At 37.8% G+C, this 22,504-nt stretch overlaps 1 protein-coding gene across 1 annotated transcript in view; it reads right to left on the minus strand.

The window, feature by feature from the left end:
• Window positions 1-22,254, minus strand: part of gli2a (GLI family zinc finger 2a) — an 82,030-nt gene extending 59,776 nt beyond the window's left edge. Inside the window, exon 1 of the mRNA XM_077617559.1 lies at window positions 21,855-22,254. The gene's annotated coding sequence lies outside the window, so the exon portion shown is untranslated. The remainder of the gene's footprint in view (window positions 1-21,854) is intronic.
• Window positions 22,255-22,504: the final 250 nt, after the last annotated feature.

Here is a 22,504-nt window from a genome sequence, read left to right on the forward strand (position 1 = left end):
AAACTGAAACCACGACGAGGACTGAGACAAAAATGTGTTTGAGAGCTACTTCAATCAAGGTCAGCAAAAATAGTCTTCACAATTATTACAATTTTAAAACAATGCTTAAATGAAATCCCATTTTATCGATAAATTGTGAACCTTTTAACCCTCGATTCTAAGGTCAACCCTAATTTTAACTGAAAGCCTCTACTGAGATACAAATTCAAGAAAAAATAAACATGGCTTTAATTTAACAAAAACAGTAGCCACGAACATTCCTTCATTCATTTTCTGAACCGCTTTATCTTCACTAGGGTCGTGGGGGGTGTTGGAGCCCATCCCAGCTGACTTCGGGCCAGAGGCAGGGCACAGCCTGTATCAGTGGCCAGCCGATCGTGGGGCACGAGTAGATGGACAACCATTCACACCCATACCTAGAGGCAATTTAGAGTGTCCAATCAGCCTACGATGCATGTCTTTGGAATGTGGCATGAAACCGGAGTTCCCAGAGAAAACCCACGCAGGCCCGGGGAGAACATGCAAACTCCACACAGGTGGACCGAACTGGATTTGAACTCAGCACCCCAGAGCTGTAAGGCCGACGCGCTAAGCACTCATCCGCCATAGCTACGAACAGCAATTCCAATTTCATTTCGTGTAGCACATCCACCCAAAAAAATCTTCAACCAAGTAATACATTTCTAAGATTACTGTCCGCACAAATATAATTGCCAACAGTTTTTCTTTTATGTATTTTTTTTTTCACCATGCTCGGCTAAAGAGGCACCTTTCTTTTTTATACGGATCAGGTCGAAACAAAAACTGGCTTCAGGTTAGAAAGTAAAATGCAGCTTCAGAATTTGATTGAATGTGTGACGAGCTGCTGACGGTTTCATGCGGCAGTGCAACATGTCATCTTCTATTATGACATGAATGTGAACTAGCACACGTCTGTGAGTCTTCAGAGGTGCCAGCCGCCTGTCACAGAGCCAATGTAGGCCAATTAGACGTGAACAACAAACAGGGTTTTCCTGCACCTGTTTCTTTTTTTCCCAGCTGGTAGTACTCAGCAAGCTGATTTGTCTCAACTCAGGTACATCATATTTATTTATTTATTTTCATTATTCATTTTCCTGTCACACTTTGAATTGATTAAATTGGGGAAAAACTGAATCTTCAATTAAAAATGTTCAAATATCTTCTTATAAAGACTCCCTTATAAACAATCTTCCTATAAGATTTGTGCCAGAAATACAACTGGTATCTTCATATCCATAACAAAATGGGGTAAATATACCTAATGGAACTTTTGCACACTGCTCATTTGGTCCGAGTCTACAGCAAATATTATATTGTACAAAATTGTATGAGGGGTTCTCCAAACTCTGTGAAGCACTATACATAGTTCCCATATTCACTATGCCTCTCAACAGGCTCGTGCCATGACACTACCAGAGACTGGTGGCCTAGCATGCAGGCGTCAGAAAGCAACTGGCAGAGGCCGAAAGAGAATAAAAGGGTCCATTTTTTCCCATTTTCTGGTTGACTAGCCAACCCAGAGCAACATGAACAGGCTTTACATGAGAAAGTTCATTCATTCATCTTCTGTACCGCACATCCTTGCAAGGGTTGCTGGAGCCTATCCCAGCGGACTTTGGGCAAAAGGTAGAATACACCCTAGACCAGGGGTCGGCAACGCAAAATGTTGAACGAGCCATATTGGATGAAAAAAAAAACACAAAACAAATATAATAGTATATTCAAATTTCGTGGACAAAAGACATTTGGATATAGAACTTTTTGCCATACTTAATGCATTTCCAGGGTATCTGATCGGGACTCGGTATCGGCAAATTCTGCAAATCAGGCCACTCAGTCATGCAAAAATATGTGATCGGGACAACCCTAATTTGTAAGGGCTCTTATATGGGGATCCTAGATTTAGACATAGATATAAAAAAGTCAGGCTCACTGTCATGGATATGCAATTACAGAAAGTACATTTTAACAATAGAGAGCCTCCCTTTTTCCCTCTCGATACTTTGTCTTCTCTCTATCTCCTACCCCCTTTCCTGAGACGTGTAGATTTGTGTTCAAACATGCAGTGTTTTCTTAAAGCCTTGTTCAGTTTCAAGTGTTCCTCTCCTCTACTACCGTTCAACAGATCCCCTTTCACCAACACTGAAAGGAATGAAAACACAGATCAAACAAGACCATTTCATTTTGAAGATATCCAGGCTTCTAACTTTCTTCCTGCCTATCTTTCAGTCAATGTGATCCGCATGCTGGTAGCCTCACGTTCCACAAAGGATATTATGCACATACTTGCTAACTACTGCAACAGACTCCGTCCGATTCGCAGATACTGGAGATGAGTAGCTAAGGTCTGGCACCTGTAGACCTTCAAACTCAGGTTTCGGAAGGTGACAAGTATGCAGGTTATCAAAACAACATCTAAAAGCCAAAATACAGCTTTGTTTGACATATTTTTGTGTCCTTATCATACCGGATTCTTTCCGAGCTGGAGAAAGAACAGTCATTATGTGATGTGCTCTAGATATTTAAATGTTTTTATTTTTATTTGAAGGAATTAGTAATTGATATTTTACAAGCAAACTAATTCGGAGTAATAATAATTAGAATAATTGACTGCTTTCTAAAACAGCCCAATGAATATCCAAGCCTTTTTAGACGCGCCAAACATTCCAAACCCCCTAGCACCCTTTTGGAAAGAATTAGTCACGACAACCATTATAATTTACCTTTAAAGAAGATTCACCACATCCAAGGTTAAAATTTGATTAACCTTCTGCTTGGTTAAGGACAGATTTGGTCATGGACCCAAGAGCCCAATGACAACCGTCGGTATGTGACAACCCCTGAAATGGATGACAGAATGGTCTTTTTGCTCCTCACAGGGGGGCTGCCGAAAGCAAATAACTGTTTTGGACAGCTTTTAAATAGTCCTTTCACTTGTGGTAAACTTTACGGCCTATGGACACAGGTTTCCGGATTATGCTGAAATGTGAAAAAATTAAAAGGAATGCCTGTGCCAACTCACCAAATTTACAGGTGGACAGGTGTCATGACTATAAATAAGAGGCATGAATAATTGTATTTTTCGAGATCCAGTTCCGAACAGATGCTTTGCCATTCAATACTGTGTCCACCAGGAACTTGACCCATCTTAGAAAAGATCCACTCTCTACAAAAAAAATCTCCAAGATTTTAGTAGTTGCTTAGGGGTTAAGCTGAAATGTCACTCTTTTTAGTAACGCCAGCACCCTGCAACCCTAAATAGGATAAAAGGTGTTGAAAATCAATGGCTAGAAAAAAACCAACCAAATTCATTAAATCTTTGACTGTACTGTCTAACTTATAACTATGCCTTTTCTTGCTACTGTCACAATGAAATTTCCCGAATACGGGATGAATAAAGTTATCCAATCCAATCCAAATACTACTACATCCAGTCAAGTATTCCTATTGGTAAGAAAAGCTACTATTACTCAGTTACTTTGGGCTGCATTTATCTTGCTATATCAATATCATTGCAGTAGTAGTACTTGTGACAGTAATATGTTCCGTCTTACACATTTGCATTTAATTATTGCCTGTCTCTTTTTCCGTTGAGAAAATACAGTATTTACTAAAGAAGTTCTTTCAAAGTCCTACTTTCAAAATTAAGTAATTGTACTTGAATAAAAAAAATGACTACATTTTCCAATTCTACCCAACATTGAACCTTATTAATTAATTGTTGACTTCTGCATGGGTTTTGATCGCTGGGAGAATAATCAACAAATTCTCATATTCTTATTCAGATATAGCTCCTATGTACTGTGTCTGAATCCAAAATACTCCAAATATAATTCCGACAAAAAACAGCTATAAATGAAAATGGCCTCAAATTACCAAACTCTGACCAGCACAGGGGACGTGCCCTAGATTTGTGAAGCAATTTAATGAGAGCCCTTTAATTTACACTTCTATTTGTTCTCCCTAATGTGAGCTCTCTTCTCTAACCAAACACGTCCTTCTTTAGCTCATATTTAGTCCTTGCAGTGGTGGTTTCAAGCAGGCAACTAATTTGAAAACCACAGTCTAAAACTTTGTTGTATGGTTTACCACATTGTAAACTGTATTTCTACCACCAACAAGATGATTTAACAGCAACTATTTTAAGCTGGAATTAGTTATCCAAGCAGTTAGTCATTTTCTGTCTCTGTTGTGCGAGCCCTTCATTACGACATTGTCCTTCTCAGTATTCTCATGGAAAGTGTAGTATAATGAACAAATAATATAGATCGATGTAAAGTTAAAAAAAAACCCATCTAAGACAGGACGGAATACTGCCTCAAGGATGAATGCTTACCCCACCTCTCAGTCTAACCCTTCTTACAAAGCAATATCCTGTAGTTGATCTGTCTCCTTGAACCAATTGAAAACACATGTGAAGCTGATGGTATTCAACCTCAAAAGAAATGAATGAAAGAAAAGATGCATGTTTGAGTTTTTATTTGGGAACCGATCCTTTGATGCTAAGTGATGCAGGTGTAGTACCGTATTTTCTCGCATATTGACCTCCGCGTATAAGCCGCACCCTTAAAATTGCCTTAAAATCGTTGAATTTTATGATTTCTCTCATATAAGACGCCCCCTGATTCACAATTTTCGCCTCCATATTCATGGTTTTAATAGGGAGTACAAATGTATTACTTAGAAGGGAAAAATCATTGCACCCGGTATTTCTGAAATACTGCATGAATCGAAAGGATTGTCTACTGGATTTCCGAAAGGGTGTTCCCTGCACGCGGATGAATTCAAAAAGGAAGTCACGTGAGCAGTACAACCAGGAAGTGTGTCTGTAGTGGTCTAGGTCTAGGCTACTCGAGTCGGGCCAGTCAGAGCACGTTTAACTACCAGTAAAAGGTAAGATGGTGGCGCCCCGAGAGAGCAATGCCAGGCACAAGTAAGTTTTTTCACGTTTTATGCAAGATACATTTTTTTTGCTTGAATTTCATTCAAAGATGTCAAAATTAATTTTGTTTAGCGTTTTATCTGTTTAGCTTTTCTCTATTTTGAAATAAATGACCATATCGGCCGCATTGTCTTGCATTATGGCATTTTGTCTTTGTCACCTTGCAGTTTTGTGCATGTCAAGTCTAATTTGTGCACATATAAGCCATACCCTTGATTCAGTCATTATATTTTTGAGTTACAAATACCGTCTAACTTAGAGGTGGGAATATTGCAGTTTCTACATACGTATATCACATACTCTGCTAACCTCATTGGACTACTTATTTATTCATTTCTTATTTATTGATTATTTATTTGTCTGTTTGATGTTGTTATCTGTGCGCTATGTGGTGAAAGCTTTAATTCTCATTATACTTGTATAATGACAATAAAAGCATTCAATTCAATTCAATTCAATTCAAATTTTAATTTAATGGTAATGAATAAGAAGTTCATACGATAAGTGTGGATTTGTTTTGACTTGTACATAATTCAAATATTTAGGCCATAAACCATCTGAAAGAAGAACACTAGCACGTTGTTGATGATTCTGTACTGAAAGGGGCATTGATTTAATAACTTCTGTTCATTCTCAGAGTTTGTAAAAGGCCTTGAAAAACAAAATGCATGACATTAGTGTCGAGTACCATTCCATAACGACTGCATACCTAAGACTCCTCTCTTACATAAAAAAACAACTGCAAATCACAGCAAGTATGAATTTCTTCAACACCAAACTGTTACAGTCATGACTCTAAGGGCAGTTCTGTGGGGACAAAGAAATAGGGAAAAAAACGGGTTTCCGAAAACTCTTCCCACAAATTTGAAACCATATAATTGTCTAAACTTAATTCGTAATAGGAACCCAGATGAGGGAATAACTATCTTACATTAGCATAGAGGAATAAAGATTTAATATGAAATGCAAATGTCATTTATATCAGTCAATGTAATCTCGGCAATTAGCCAGACCTTTAATTAATTAACAATTTATGATATGACTATCTTTAAATGCATGGAGGACTTTCCTAACGTTGAACAAAGTCAACGTGTAACGGAATGTAACAGCTGACTTAACACTTAAATAACCCTTTGGCTGTGTGTTAAAAGATACATCTGTCATTGGTACCAAATTGCACATTGCTGAGTCAAGCTGGCAGAAACATTTGGCTCTGGTCATTAGACCTAAATGTGTTGTCAACTCTCAATCTTCTTTCCTCTCACCTGTTAAAAGCAACAGAAAAATCTTCTTTGTGTTTGAGTATGCTCTAAATAGTAGAAAGCTACAACTTGTGATTGGTGGACATCCCAAAAAATTCCCCTCACATTTGACTTTAGTACATATTGTTCCAATAAATTTACCACACTATTTGAAATCCCAATGAGCACTGTGGCTTAACTATTTCAAATTCCAATTCAGATCTAAGACTTTCACAGACAAGAGATGCCCTGAAGTTCATGATGTGATTGTGTGCATCTGTGGCAGTGAGGACACCAGTTGACTGCTACAGCACACCCTGTATCTCATTTTAACAAGTATCGGACTGGAATGGTTGCACTAAAGAGGTCAGACGGAGTGCCTACTTTCAACAAAAATTAATAGAATAAAAGTATAACAAATAATTCCATTGGCGAAATGTGTAATGTGTGTATTGTCAATATTTGTATGGAATCCATGGCAGACAGTCAATCTAATCTAACCTAATGTAATCCTGATTGTCGGTGCAAAGATGAGTAAGTACCGTATTTTCTGGACTATAAATGGCAGGTTTTTATATATAGTTTGGCCGCCGATGCAAAATTATTCACACATTATTGTATCATTTCACATGTTATCTTTATTTGAACTGTGAGAAGGCGGTCTAGGCCTGTGTTGATTATTTCAACATTGGCAGTGGATGGACTTTTGAATTATTCTCTCAGGGGTCGCCATGGTGAATCTGTAGAATAGCTTGTAAAAACATCTGAGAAGGGCTTACCCAAAAATTTTTATTGCTTTTTTTTAACTTTTTTGTAAAGAAATGACATTCAGTCTGTTGTTGCCTCTATTCTGATTTGTATTATTATTATTTATTTATTTATTTTAAATGCTTTTCAAGGCGACATGTCTGTTCTTTGTTTTGGAATTTATCAAATAAAATTAACCTAAAAATGCAACTTAGACTCCAGTGTGACTTACTTTATATGTTTTTTTCCCTTTCATTATGCATGTTTTGGGTAGTGTGACTCAGGTGACTTATATAGTGTGTGTGTGTGTGTGTGTGTGTGTGTGTGTGTGTGTGTGTGTGTGTGTGTGTGTGTGTGCGTGTGTGCGTGTGTGCGTGTGCGTGTGTGAAAAATGTGTGTGTGAAAAACGTGTGTGTGAAAAATGTGTGTGTGTGTGAAAAACGTGTGCGTGTGAAAATATGTGTCATGTTGCATTTGTACGTTTTTTAACCGCTTAATAAGGGGAATTCCAATCATTAATAAGGGGAGCATTTTGCCGAGTTGGACAGGTATGTAAGAGAGAATCTTGAAACATGGATAGTGGTTGTTGTGAGACAGCCAATTGAATTGAATGCTTTTATTGTCATTATATGAGATAGAATGAGAGCGATTTAATGAGAGCCCAGTAGAGGGTAGCAATGTTCTAAAGAATCAATGCATTAGCGACAATATTTTCAAAATAAAATAACGGATAAGGAAATGCATTTACTTTTGGGGGGATTTCGTAACTTGGATCTTTTTCGTACATCTAGTCACTCATTTGCATGTAAAAAAATTGTAACCTGAAAATTTCGTACCTGCAGGCATTCGTAACTAGAGGTATGATTGTACTAAGATTATATGGACTAAATTGTCAAGGTTAAGCTCATTTATACAATGAGCCATGTTTTTGTCAGCAACTAAATTACTGTAATATGCTTGTGCCTTGCAATTGGTGGTAAAGGAACTTTAGGGAGACCACACCACCAGCAAGGGGGTGCTAATGATACTAGGGATTGACAGTGGTTACAGGTAGAGGGTGGTGACAAAGTTTCTCATGCTTGTAATTTCTACCATACAATCTTACATATGAAACATCTGAAATGTTTCTGTTCACAACCTTGATCTGAGTACCCTGTGAAAATTCTAAACAAACGAGCAAATCTCATTTGCTTTGAGCTGGGGTGAGAGAGTTAAAGTCTATCATGTTTTTAGAGTGGACGAGAAGTGGGGGGAACTTGAGTCATAAAGACAACCACATTTCTACTGTACCGTATATCTGAGTATGACCATGTCTGAAGTGTTTATACCAGAGGAGTCTGTGGCCTGGCACTTCATCAGTACAAATTAGAATATAGTCTCTTCCAACATATAGATATACTGGGGGAAAACATCTGCACAGCTTTTGCATTCTGGCAATTTACGTGTTAAGACCTCAATATACGATAAATCATGACATACATATGGTTGCAGTTTGTTGTCAAGCATTTACATTGGATTAGGCATGTATTAAAGATTGGAGGCAGCATACCATTCCTGTAGCCTGGCAAGACAGCCTGACTTTCACCATGTACACAATCTATTGCTAGTCAGTCTGCTATTTTGTGCTTTCAATTGGATTTCAACTCCAGTCTAATATCGACGAATGAATCAGCCTTGTGATGCGTCACTAAGGTGGCGAAAGCAAATCTAATTTATTCTCGTCTTTTTTCCGATCATGAGGCTACTCAGGGGAATCAATAGCCCTTTTTTCAGTGTCATTCTATTGGCTGTACAAGGTTAAATCTTGCTTGAAACGTGAGAAAACTCCAAACTTTGGTCCTCTATCAAATAGACCTTTAGTGTTTGTTCTTGTTCCCCAAAAGATTCTCTACACAACAGTATATCATGTACTTTTTTTTTTTTACACAAAAATGGCAGTTATCGTGCTTAAGAACTACAAATTGACTACAACCGACAGCGCAAGTCATACTTTCAATGTCACAGCCGCGCTTCTGAGATTGGTTTTTAGATTCACTCAGTGCTTGTTAGCACTGACTGAAGTCAGGGTGGCATACCAGGCTATACATATATATATATATATATATATATATATATATATATATATATATATATATATATATATATATATATATATATATATATGTATATATATATATATATATATATATATATATATAGTTGTACTCCCTATTAAAACCATGAATATGGAGGTGAAAATTTTGAATCAGGGGGCGGCTTATACACGCGGGTGGCTTATATGGGAGTAAATGCGGTCTGTGTATGTGTATGTATATACAGACGCTCCCCTACTTACGAACGAGTTAGGTTCCGAGCGATTGTTCGTAAGTTGCTCAGTGCTATATTTTGTATTATAATTTATGTTTAAGGCCTATGTAAGTCTATTGAAGCCTATACAGACGCTCCCCTACTTACGAACGCAATTGGTTCCGAGCGATTGTTCATAAGTTGAATTTGTTTGTAAGTTGATTCAGTGCTATATTTTGTATTATAATTTATGTTTAAGGCCGATATAAGTATATTGAAGGTTTATATAAGTGCATTTGTATGTTTAAGGCTTGTATAAGTAACACGCATTGGTTTGTACTGAAAAAAAAATAATAATAAAATTGAGAGAATATGTACAGTACTGTAGAGAGAGAGAGAGAGATTTATGTATTAGAAACTGGCCAAAAGAAGCGACCTAATGACGATTGCACAGTTTTCTTCTTTTTTTCATCATAAATGATGCGGTAGCACTGTATGGCATCATTCAATTGATTTGCAAACTTTGTGCAACGTTCAATATTTGGGTCCTGCTGCTCGATCTTTCTGTTTATAAATGGTACTGACGGTCGAACGATTCAATGCCCGTGAAACGCTCACCACTCTCACGCGCATCAAGCTTCGTTATTATTGGCACTCGTTTCAAATGAAATGGCTTGCCTCTTCCTTGCAACTCCCTCAATAGAAGCCTTTAGCTTTTTACCAACCATATTCAATATTGGATGCATGAGATATTTAATGATACAAATGAAAAAGGTTCTTTGCACACTGGAGATACATTCACGCACTTCCGCATTGCAACGAAGAAGGTAGATGCTGGGTGAGCTGAGCTCTCACAGCGCCAGGCGTCGGTATTAGCGGCGGAAAGAAGTACTACTCCAAAAAAGGCGCGAAATACAAAATTGGACTTGCGAACATTTTTGGACTTAAACGCAATTTGCAGACATGTTCGTATGTACCGTTGTTCGTAAGTTGAATGTTCGTAAGTAGGGGAGCGTCTGTATAAGCATATTGAAGGTTTATATAAGTTCATTTGTATGTTTAAGGCTTGTATAAGTAACACACATTGGTTTGTACTGAAAAAAACATTTAATAAAATGGAGAGAATACATACAGTACTGTATACATAAATTAGAGAGAGAGAGATTTACTAGAAACTGGCCGAAAGAAGCTATCTAATGACGATTGCAGTTTTCTTTTTTTCATCATAAATGACGCGGTAGCACTGTATGGCATCATTCAATTGATTTGCAAACTTTGTGCAACTTTCAATATTTGGGTCCTGCTGCTCGATCTTTATGTTTATAAATGGTACTGACGGTCGAACAATTCAAGTTGTATTCGCGTGCAACGCTCACCACTTTATCACGCGCATCAAGCTTCGTTATTATTGCCACTCATTTCAAATGAAATGGCTTGCCTCTTCCTTGCACCTCCCTCAATAGAAACCTTTCGCTTTTCACCAACCATATTGAATAATGGATGCACGAGATATTTAATGATAAAAATGAAAAAGGTTCTTTGCGCACTGGAGATACGTTCACGCACTTCCGCACTGCAACGCACTGGGCAGAGGAAGGTGGATGCTGGCTGAGCTCTCACAGCGCCAGGCGTCGGTATTCGCGGCGGAAAGAAGCACTACTCGGAAAAAGGCGCGCAATACAAAATCGAACTTACGAACATTTTTCGACATAAACGCAATTTATATATATATATATATATATATATATATATATTTATATATATATATATATATATATATATATATATATATATATATATATATATATATATATATATATATATAAGTCTATCTTGATGAAAACCTGAGGCTTTCTAATGACAGAAATTACAATTTTCTTACCAGAAGTTTAAGATGTTGTGGCAGCCATATTGCGTCTAATGTCAAAATATCTCAATTCTTTCGATGCTTCGTATTTTTGCAATAGGTGTCACTTTCGAACAAGAAATACAATGAAAAAAAATCAAGCTGGAATTTCGTTTTATTTCAAAATCAAGGCTACTCGCTCGCATCTGGCCAGCCAGAACACGTTTAACTAGGTAAAACGGCTGCGTAAGATGGCGGCCCTAGGTAAAATGGTGACACCCTGAGCAAGCAGTGACAGGCACAAGTGAGTTTTTTCACGTTTTTACACGTCAAAATAAATATTGTTTAGCATTTTATCTGTTTATCTTTTCTCTATTTTGAAATAAATGACTATATTGGCCGCATTGTCTTGTGTCATTGCGTCATGGCGCCATTGCATCACGACGTCATGACGTTACGGTGTTATGGTGTTGTTACCATGCAGTTTTGTGCATGTTGTCGTTTTATGCGCATATAAGCCGTACCTTCAATTCAGTCATAATTTTTCTATCTGAAAAACGCGCCTTATATACATATAAATATATATATATGTGATTTAATAAAGTTCAAGGCTGTCATTATTCACTTTTTTACACTTTTATGGCCAATGAATATCGGCTCTAAATATTGGCTATTGGCCTCCTTTTTCTAGTAATAAAATAAATTTAGCACCTCCAAGACTTTAATGAGGATAATCAGTACTGAAGATGAATGAATGGATTTACTGTATGTAGAGTTATGAAACTCTCCAAGCCATGACTTTATGGACCTTTGTTGTCTGTGCAACTATGCTACAATGTGCCCTTCCAAAACCGTTCCCAGAAATTTGGAAGTATATTCGAAACGTAATGGTTTCATGAATAATTGAATGAATAATGAATCTAAATTATTGTAAAAGTCTGGTTAAATGTTAAAATGCATGCAACTATGTTTTCCACATAGTATTTAGTGGACCCCCATATATGTTTAGTTTAGCATTTGCAAATTTACTTATTTGCTGATTTATCTTTTACCCCAGTGGTCTCCAAACTATTCCAAAAAAGCCACAGTGGGTGCAGGATTTCATTCCAACAGAGCAAGACAACACCTTTTCACCAATCTGGTGTCTTACAAGTGTAAACATTTGATTGCAGTCAGGTGACGCTTGTTTTAGCAGAAACATCTTTGGTTAAATTGTTTGTCCTGGATTGATTGGAACAAATCCAGGACCCACCACGGCCTTTGGGAAACGGTTTGAGGACCACTGTTTATAAAGCTAACCTACCACATTTCTGACTCAAATAGGTTCAAAAACTTTTTTTAAAATTTATTTTTTAATGTCTTTTAAAATTTGAAGATCCTAAGGTAACCACAGGCAGTATTTTCATGCATTTTCTTGGGATTAATTAGAAAGGGAGTGTTAGGAGCAACACTCAAACAGAGAACAGATAATAACAGATTTATTCATTCATTTTCTGAACTGCTTTATCCTCACAAGGGTCGCAGGGGGTGCTGGAGCCTATTCCAGCTGACTTTCGGGCACGTAGCAGAGGACACCCTGAATCGGTGGCCAGCCAATCAAAAGACACAAGAAGATAGACAACCATTCAGGCTCACACTCATGCCCAGGGGCAATTTAGAGTATCCAACCAGCCTACCATGGATGCCTTTGGAATGTGGGAGGAAACCGGAGTACTTCGAGAAAACCCACGCAAGCCCAGGGAGTACATGCAGACTCCACACAGGAGGACCACCCTGGGATCGAACTCAGGACCCTGGAACTGTGAAGCCGACACGCTAACCACTCACCTACCTGCCTTCCTGCTAAGATATGCATCAGTTTATAAACTATCTACTATCTACTATTTCAACCCTTTTTTAAAATTTGAGAAACAAAAACTTTGAAACTTTTTGTTCTTCTGAATATTAAAGAACGAAAAAGGATGGAAACACATTACAGAGAATTCTTTCATTTGAATGTCAGTGTGCCTAATGTACGTGTTGTGGACTTTGAAAGGTCAGTTATTGTTATTCACAGATTATAAATACTGTAAACTGAACAAGAGCTAAAGCAACGCACTATACAGAGAATGTGAGATAAACATAAAGAAAACCAACAATTGGTTTTAATAGTTATGACTCTGCACTCTGCAAAACAACAATGGTTGTAAGTGTGCAATGTTAGGTAATTTGGGATAGTTTGTGGTAGCTTATAGCATACACTCTACTATAAACCAATATAATTACTCTTATGGCAGTGTTATTTTTGTGGTAATTACCTGTTTGTGGTTAGGCTCAGTCCATATTTCCTACAAATTGTGAGGCTGCACTGTAATCCAAATCCAGAAAACCTACACTGTCTAAAAATATTGCATTAAATATGAACTGTCAAGGAAATTCAAAGTCTATGTACAGTATACGCTTCCAGTTAAATATCAACATTAGCCAAATAGTGCCACATTGACTACTAACCAGACTGTCTGAACACGCTAAAATAGTGATGTAACTTCGCAGAAGATCATGAACAATGATTTCACCTATTAAGTAGATGCAAAACTATTAATTCACATCAAAAAAATTTATCACTGTCTGAACAAAAGAATTCGACACATTGTGGTCTTGTGTAATTCCTATGTTATATCGACTTTAAATTGCTTGTTTGTTTCTATTGGGTAAACACTTCTTTTTGGTTATTGTAGGGATTTTTTGAAGTGCAGTATAAATGTTACTAAAATGGCAAGTACTGCAGGAGGAAAAAATAATTTCGACATGTTAAAAAGTCTATTCAAAAGCTTTAGATTTACCACCAATTTTTAAAGAGGACAGAGAAAGAAGAATCTGACTCTTTCCATTGTCTATTGTCAGGAGAGTTAATCTTGTGTTGAGATAATGAAATGTGTCTTGCCATCCCCCTTTTACAAACTTTCTAACCTCCCATGACCTGGGCTGGGTTTCCCCAAAAGACTTTTGAATTGCATCATCATTGTTCCTTTGTAAGTCAATAGACAAAGATAATATTACTGATGAAATGGATTTCTTTGAGATACAAGTTCATGAAAAGTGTGGTCAGCGTTATTTTACTTTTGATTATCCACATGGATCAAAAACATTTCCTGAAATGAATTACTCTGATTTACAATATTTTTTTCTGAATTAACCTAGTCACTGTTAAAACTCAACAAAGAAACTGAAATCTGCTTCAACACTATTATTTATGAAGATTAGTTTTTTTGAGCTGAACATAACTATAAGATTCAAGTGAATTATTTATATACATGTCAAACCAGAGAGTTGATGGTCTGAAATAGAATGACTCTAATATTCTCAACGACTTCTATGTTCACAACTTTAAATAGAAATGATAGTTTTGCTATGACTATGTTTTGAATGCCAACTATTTAAATTACTTCTGGAAGGCTATATTTTTTTCAGTGGTATTATACTGTAAAATTATCCTGCTTACTTGCTCCTAGCAGGATAACGACAAAAGTCGAGTGGTGATCTATATTTAGGTGGTGATCGTTAGTGGTTAGTAGCCCCTTATGTTTAACCTAACCACCATGTGTGCTGTAAATTACAGTTACCAGTGAATTCAAACATTTTACAGAATGATACCTGACGGCACCATTTTCTTTAGTAAGGTACCGTATTTTCTCGCATATAAGCCGCCTCCGCGTATAAGCCGTACCCTTAAAATTACCTTAAAATCGTTGAATTTTACAATTTCTCTCGTATGAGACGCCGCCTGATTCACAATGTTCCCCTCCATATTCATGGTTTTAATAGGGAGTACAAATGTGTTACTTTGAAGGAAAAATCTTAAGGAAAATCATCGCAGGTTGCATTTCTGAAATATTGTATGTATCGAAAGGATTGTCTGCTGGATTACACATTATTTGGGTCAATATCATAAGGAAGTTAATATGCCTGCCTTTGCAAATGCAAAATTTCAAATTATTCAATTTGAAAAAAGAAATAAGTCTATCTTGACAAGAACCTGGTGCTTTTCAATGACAGAAACTACAATTTTCTTACCAGAAGTTTAAGATGTTGTGGTGGCCATATTACTTCTAATGTGGAAATATCTCAATTCTTTCGATGGTTTGTATTACTGCAATAGTTGTCACTTTTGAACAATAAATAAAAAGAAAAAAAAATCTAAGAAGAATGTTGTCCCTTTTCTTTGTTGCAAAAGGTTTTGCCTGCAAGTAGACAAAAATGATTTTCTAAAAGGAGAAATTCTAAAAGGAAGTCGTGTGAGCAGTACAGCCAGGAAGTGTGTCCGTAGCGGTCTAGTGTTCACCAAGTCTCTGGGTGCAATAATAGCATGAGATACACATTACGCAGGTATCAAGGCTGGTATTTTAATGATCGACCGCAAGACCTTCGATCAGCCTTAACAACTACAGTGGTACCTCGACCTACGAGCAGCTCTACCTACGAGATGCTCGAGATACAATGAAAATTTTGATCAAATAATTCGCCCTAGATATGAGAAAAATTTCGAGATGTGAGAAAGCCAGGTGGCCATGACATGAGAGGCTGTTTATAATTGTAGCGCACTGTCTTTTTTGCTGCATCTCTTTCGTGTATAACAGATATCTACGAGCACTGAACGATTTATTCAGACGAGTTTCCGCTACACATGGACCAGAAAACGCACAACGCGCATGCGCGGGCAAAAGGAGGGCTTTCTGGGCAACGAAGTATACTTGTGCACACAACACCGATAGCCAATGGCACCCTTTCTCAGAATAAAACTTCATTACCCACAATCAATACGTGGGTAAGCTCAGCTGTTGCATTTCCTGTTATTCCTTCCTTAGCATGTTAGCTGCCGCGATCGCTCATTCAAGACTACTTCTCGTTGGCAAGTGGTCGTGCATTATCCTATTGTGAGGACATTTGTGTGCATCATTTTCGGAATATTTTGAAGGGAATACAACAGCAAACAGCCCATCGATAGCGAACGTGAGGGTGGAGGCGTGGCAAACAGCTAACCTGGCCAGGAGAAGGTAAAAATATTAAAACTAAATTAGAATTCAGTTTTGTGTAAAGTTACATTAAACGCCTGCTTCTGTGTGTATCCGTCTGTGTATCCTCTCCGTCTAATTTTATAGTTCTATTAAACACATTTTAGTACTATTAAACCAATCGTTATTTGTTACTTTGTCAATATATGGAGAATTAGAACAAATAAAAATGTTTTTCCAATCCAATATCCTGTTTTTGGTGTTTTTTCAGAGGGTTGGAACGAATTAATTTGTTTTTAGTTCATTTCAATGGGAAACGTATTGGATTGGAAAAAATGTTTTATTTCTTCTAATTCGCCATATATAAACAAAGTAACACATAACTAGTGGTTTAATAGTAATAAAATGTGTTTAATCTAACTAAAATTGGGCAGATTTCACCGACGGGAGACAGAGACGTTTGGGGGCGTGGGGGGGTTCGTTGTATTTCCATGACAACGCACTCGTAAACGGAACAAACAAATTTAAATTAACTTGGATTAATATATACAGACACTCAAACATACGTTTAATGTAACTTTACACAAAACTGAATTCTAATTTTGTTGTAATCTTTTGTTACCTTCGTTTTTCGGGTTGGCGGTTTGCCACGCCTCCGCCCTCACGTTCGCTATCGATGGACTGTTTGCTGTTGTATTGCCTTCAAAATATTCCCAAAATGATGCACACAAATGTCCTCACAATAGGATAACGCACAACCACTTGCCAACGAGAAATAGTCTTTAAGGAACGATCGCGGGACCTTTCCTAAGAAAGAATAACAGGAAATGACATAGCTGAGCTTCTCACGTATTGATTGTGGGTAATGAAGTTTTATTCTGAGAAAGGTTGCCATTGCCTATGGGTGTTGTGTGCAGGAGTATACTTCATTACCCAGAAAGCCCTCTTTTTGCATGCGCGTTGTGCGTTTTCTGGTCCTAGGAGGAACTCGTCTGAATTAATCGTTCCGTGCTCGTAAATATTGTTATACACGAAAGATATGCAAAAAAGACCTGGCTTGGTCGCATCACGAAATTTTGACCGCATAACGGGCGAATTATTTGATCAAAATTTCCTCCGTAAGACGAGCATTTTGTATGACGAGCGGTCGTATGACGAGGTACCACTATATATGCAAGATACAGGTTTTTTTTCTTGAATTTCATTCACAGCGTTTTATCTGTTTATCTTTTCTCTATTTTGAAATCAATGACCGTATCGGCCGCATTGTCTTGCGTTGTGGCGTTTCATCTTTGCAGTTTTGTGCGTGTCAAGTCTAATTTGTGCACATATAAGCCGTACCTTGGATTCAGTCCTCATTTTTTTGCGACAAATACAGCTTATATGCGAGAAAATATGGTACATTTTTCTAATACGTAGTGTAGTTATTCATTCAGACATGATGTTTAGTGGCTGAAATTTTTGTTGTTTGTTTCGTATTGTTAAGTTTAAAACCTGCTGTACTGTGAAGCCGTAAATGGGTAAACTCTTGTTGTGTTTCAGTTTGACAGGGATTTGCTTAAATGGCAGAATGCTATTACCCGCAAGTAACACAACCAGATGTAGATAAATGGGGAGCGTACTGTCTCAGGTTTCAAAGGTTGTGGGTTTGAACCCCAGCTCAGTTAACCCTGTGTGTAGTTTGACTCTTTCAAACATTATGTTAAACTGAATATCTTTGGCTGTAAAAGATAAACATGAACATTGCACCAATATGTGACTTGCAATAGAAAAATGGTTGGAAGTTACACAGATGAATTCCGAGAAAAAAGGCATCACAAATTCAGTCAAAATATTCTACATTTCCTCCTTTAACATTCCATAAACAGCTCTTATCGACTTCAAAGTTCCACTATCATTTTTTCTGTGCCAAGTCACATACATGAGGGTGTAGGTATATCATATCCTTTTAAAAAAAACATGATGGAAATACATTTTTTTAAATTTTTAAATTTTAGACACTTAAACAATTGTCTTCATCAAATTATTACTTGATCGGTAATGTTAAGGATAATGTTTACAGAAATACTATTTTGTGGTATATGTCATCCTGTTTTCCTGGCAGAAGCACATAAGCTGTATGATCTCATAGTTTCTCTTCAGGGGATTGAGTGCTCTCTCATTCCTGCTCTTGTATAAAGAGGTAGTAGTAAGAGAGGGTTAAATGTGCTCACCCTGATTTCCTTCACCTCATTCTTCCCATCCAGGATATGATGGGTGTCTATTTAACTTCACACTTGAAGAAGAATTAGTAGGATTTCTCAAGTAGTGTGAAACAATGCGCCTTGAAACAAGCAAGGCTTGCTGCTGTCCACATGCCAAAAGCAAAGAGGACAGAATTCATTGAAGTGCTCTACAAATGAATGTAAGCAACCATCTCCGGCTCACTCTTTCACTTCTCCCTCTATTTTAAGTCCAGACTCAAGATTGTAATGGATTCTTTACATCACTCTCCCCATTGCCATTCCAGTTTCATTAATTTACTTCTGCAAAAGTGTAAATACAGTAAATTATGTGCTACTCTCCTTGTGCATACTGTATATTAAACTGGTGTACACAAAAGGGGACTATTACTTCTAGATATTTTCCAGTACTTGTGTAATGCACTTTTTTTTTATTAATAAAACATATCATCATGTTTTAAAGTGGCGATACATAGGCACATGCAGAATTCTGAGATTATTATTCAGGAGCCAGAGTCTGGATTGATGACTGACCCTTCAGTTATTGAATACCTTGCCCTACCTGCAGCAAAGAAAAAATGTAGGAACTCATTGCATAATATGTGACCACTCATTATGTATAAATTCATGTTCTAATATTGATGTTGTTAACGCGCCTTTTAAATCATATTTTTAAAAATTAAACTCTTCCCCATGCATATCGTCATTGATACTCATTGATTAGCAACGGCATAACAATGTTGTCAAAATAATTCAGTCTTTTTGTACTTTAAAAGTGGTGAAATGACAAAAAAACCCACACATTTTCATGTATTTTGACTTTTAAAGTATGGCTCTCAAGGAAGAAAATATGAATTTTTTATGGCTCTCTCTGTCAAAAAGGTTCCCAACCCCTGCACTACGGCATATTATGATAATTTTGTTTTGTCTTTTTGTCATGTTAATGATGTTGAAATATTTGCAAAGAATGTTTCATGTGTAATACTGTATGTATATATTATGTATGTAAATATATTTCAACCAAACCACAGAGGCCTCAATAACCCTGCACAAGCTGTATTTTCTTACGGTGGCTGCTAAATGGCTTCATTGGAATAGCACAGTGACTTAGCTGAATGAACCAAGTGCTGGCTAGGCATGGGTTTGGTTTGAGCGCCTTCTCCTTCCTTCTCTTTTGAGGTCACTCAGCAGGAGTGGGTGGTTGTAGTAAAAGAGGGTACTCCTCCCCCACCTTGGAGTCACTGTGTTCACCCGCTCCTCTAACACTCCTTTCTGTCCCTGTACGCTAGACTTCATCGGTATTTGCTTTCAAAAAAGCTGTTCCGCCTCCTCTCACTTGCTGTCTTCTTGGGCTCTCTAACACACACATACACACACACACACACAACCCAAGCACCCCACTATACTTTTCTCCAGAAATATAGACAAAAAGGATCGGATCAATAAAGCAAGATATGTGTGGAGCAGCGATGTGTGAAAATAGGGGCTAGAACAGCATACAGTACATACACATCGTGCCCCTTGCCCCACTACACACACACACACACACACACACACACACACACACACACACACACACACACCGGGTTGCAAAGATGAAAGTGACATGACCACTATAGGTCTCTGAACGCTGCAGAGCGAAGCCCCCGAATTGAGACTGAATGAGTTGAATAGGCTCAGCCTTTCTTTACTCCTTTCACTCTCTATAGGCTTTAACTGTTGGAACTCTTCATTTCTCACAATAGACAAATGCACTAAAACTCTTTTTTTTCCACAACCATGCAAATCAGCTCAACTCTGACTAAGGCTGTTAACTTGTGGAGAGAAATACATACACTCTAAACGAAAATTGTTTCGCAAATATGTGATGTTATACATTTGTTTAACCTTTTTGAAATTTATTATTTTTATTTAACCTTTATTTAACCAGATAGAACCTATTGAGATCTCATTTGGAAGGGCTACCTGGCCACGTTCACACTCACAATCATACCTAGGGGTAATTTAGAGTTATCAAACAGCCTAGTATGCATGTTTTTTTTGGGAAAGTGTGAGGAAGCCGGAGTACCCAGAGAAAACCCGTGCAAACTCCAAACAGGAGGACTAACCTGGATTTGAACCCAGGACCCCAGAAGACACTCATCCACTCATTCTTTTCCTTAAATTATATGTTTGTATTAAGTGAAAAGGTTGTGCACATACTCAATTTCTTCAGCTTAATTTAATATTTGGTTTCAGTTTTGTTCACAATAGTAGTAAGCCAAACTTTTTTTGTAATTTAAAAAATGCATTTCACAAAAATAAACTATATATGTGAAATGCCTTGGGTACACAAAAGTATTCCCAGAACTTTGCAATCGAGAAAGTAAAGCTTCTCCATATAACAAGTGCATTTCCATAACTTGTGTTTAATTAACTTGACATTTACACGAGATGAAGTGAAACTCATAAGTCCAAAGATGAGTTTGAAGATCATTAGCAGTGTCTAAGAGATAATAGTGAAAGCCAACAGCAAATATCTCTGCTAAAGGGGCTCACAAAGACATCAAGTGTTTGTTGACTGCTCAGGCTGAAGAGCAAACACAAAACTTTGAATCTTTCAACAATAATTACACTTTTACCATAGCTCTGCGATGCTCTGTATCTGTTCTCGCAGCTACTGCATTCCCCACACGCTGATGTTTATTTATTTGTGGCTTAGTGGTATTAGGAAACCAGGAGATGGGATTGTGTTACTGTATTTACTCTCATCCAAGCAGACAACTAAAATAAATAGATAAATAAATAAAATAATATAAAGGGCGTCCCGGTGGAGCGAGTGGTTAGCGTGTCGGCCTCACAGCTCTGGGGTCCTGGGTTCAAATCCAGGTCGGTCCACCTGTGTGGAGTTTGTATGTTCTCCCTGGGCCTGCGTGGTTTTCCTCCGGGTACTCCAGTTTCCGCCCACATTCAAAAAACATGCATTTTAGGCGGATTGGACACTCTAAATTGCCCCTAGGTAATAGTGAGAGCGTGAATGGTTGTTTGTCTCCTTGTGCCCTGCGATTGGCTGGTTAGGGTGTCCCCCGCCTCTGGCCCGGAGTCAGCTGGGATAGGCTCCAGCACCCTCCGTGATCCCAATGAGGATAAAGCGGTTCAGAAAATGAGATGATAAAATAAAATAATAAGCAGTTTGTATTACACGTATTATCACGTTATCATACAGTTTATATTTAAAATTGTATGACTTAATAGAGAATGCAGGGAGAGGAAAAACAAGTCATGAAGATTTTTTGCCATTTGAGTTTCATGGGCAAAGGAGCTTAGTTTTTTCGCATAATGGATCAAGTTGCAAAAGGAAAAAAATGTTTGGATTCCGATGTCGGATAAGTTCAAAGATCAAATATGAGGTGGAACTGTCTTGTCCACGCGATGCAAAACCAAGTGGAGGAGGATGGCAGTAAAACACTTCTAGCGGGTTTGAATTTGGAATAGAAATGCGTGAAAGACGTATCCGTGACAAAAGAAAGTCAAGTGAAAGTCACTTAGTTAATGTCAACATCACCACAAACTTCTTACCTCTTTTCACTGTGTCGCTGGTACTCTTCTTTTTGTCCAATTTTAACTTTGACTCTCCGATTCCTCCGGGAATGCCGAAGCACAATTGGTGAAGAAAAAAGAACACGGCTTTAACTCGCGTCTCCGAGGGTAACACAAAACTCCATGTACGAAGTTCGTCAAAGTTTTCAAACAAGGCAAAGTTTTTCAACACTCCTCAAAAGGGAGCCGAAAAAGTCACGTCCGACTTTTTCAGCCAGCCCATCGTCTCTCCCCACGCAGAAAAGGTGCGCTTTGTGGTTCTCACTTTGTGCGCCTTTCTTTCAGCCACCAGTCGTGAGAGTTTGGGTCAAAGTTAGCAGGAGCGAAATGTGTTTAGAATCGGATTGGCGGACAGTTGCCGAGAAGACATGCGGTGGTGTTGAGATCATCAGGGCTGCTGATCTGTTTTCAATCCGACCCCCGTCTCCCCCTCTTCCTCCTTCACCTCCTCCTCCTCCTCCTCCTCCTCTTCTCTCCCTCCCCATGCTCCCTGGTGAGTTGGGACATTTGCTGCACCAGATGGGCCGGGCTAACTCAATCCAGAAGTTTTAGGCCTGTCATTGACTTAGATAATGTTACATTTATTTTTCAGTTGTTGTGGTACTTAATGGAAGCGTCTTAGTTACTTA

This window comes from Stigmatopora argus, chromosome 13 (assembly GCF_051989625.1).
Source record: "Stigmatopora argus isolate UIUO_Sarg chromosome 13, RoL_Sarg_1.0, whole genome shotgun sequence".
Lineage (NCBI taxonomy): Eukaryota > Metazoa > Chordata > Actinopteri > Syngnathiformes > Syngnathidae > Stigmatopora > Stigmatopora argus.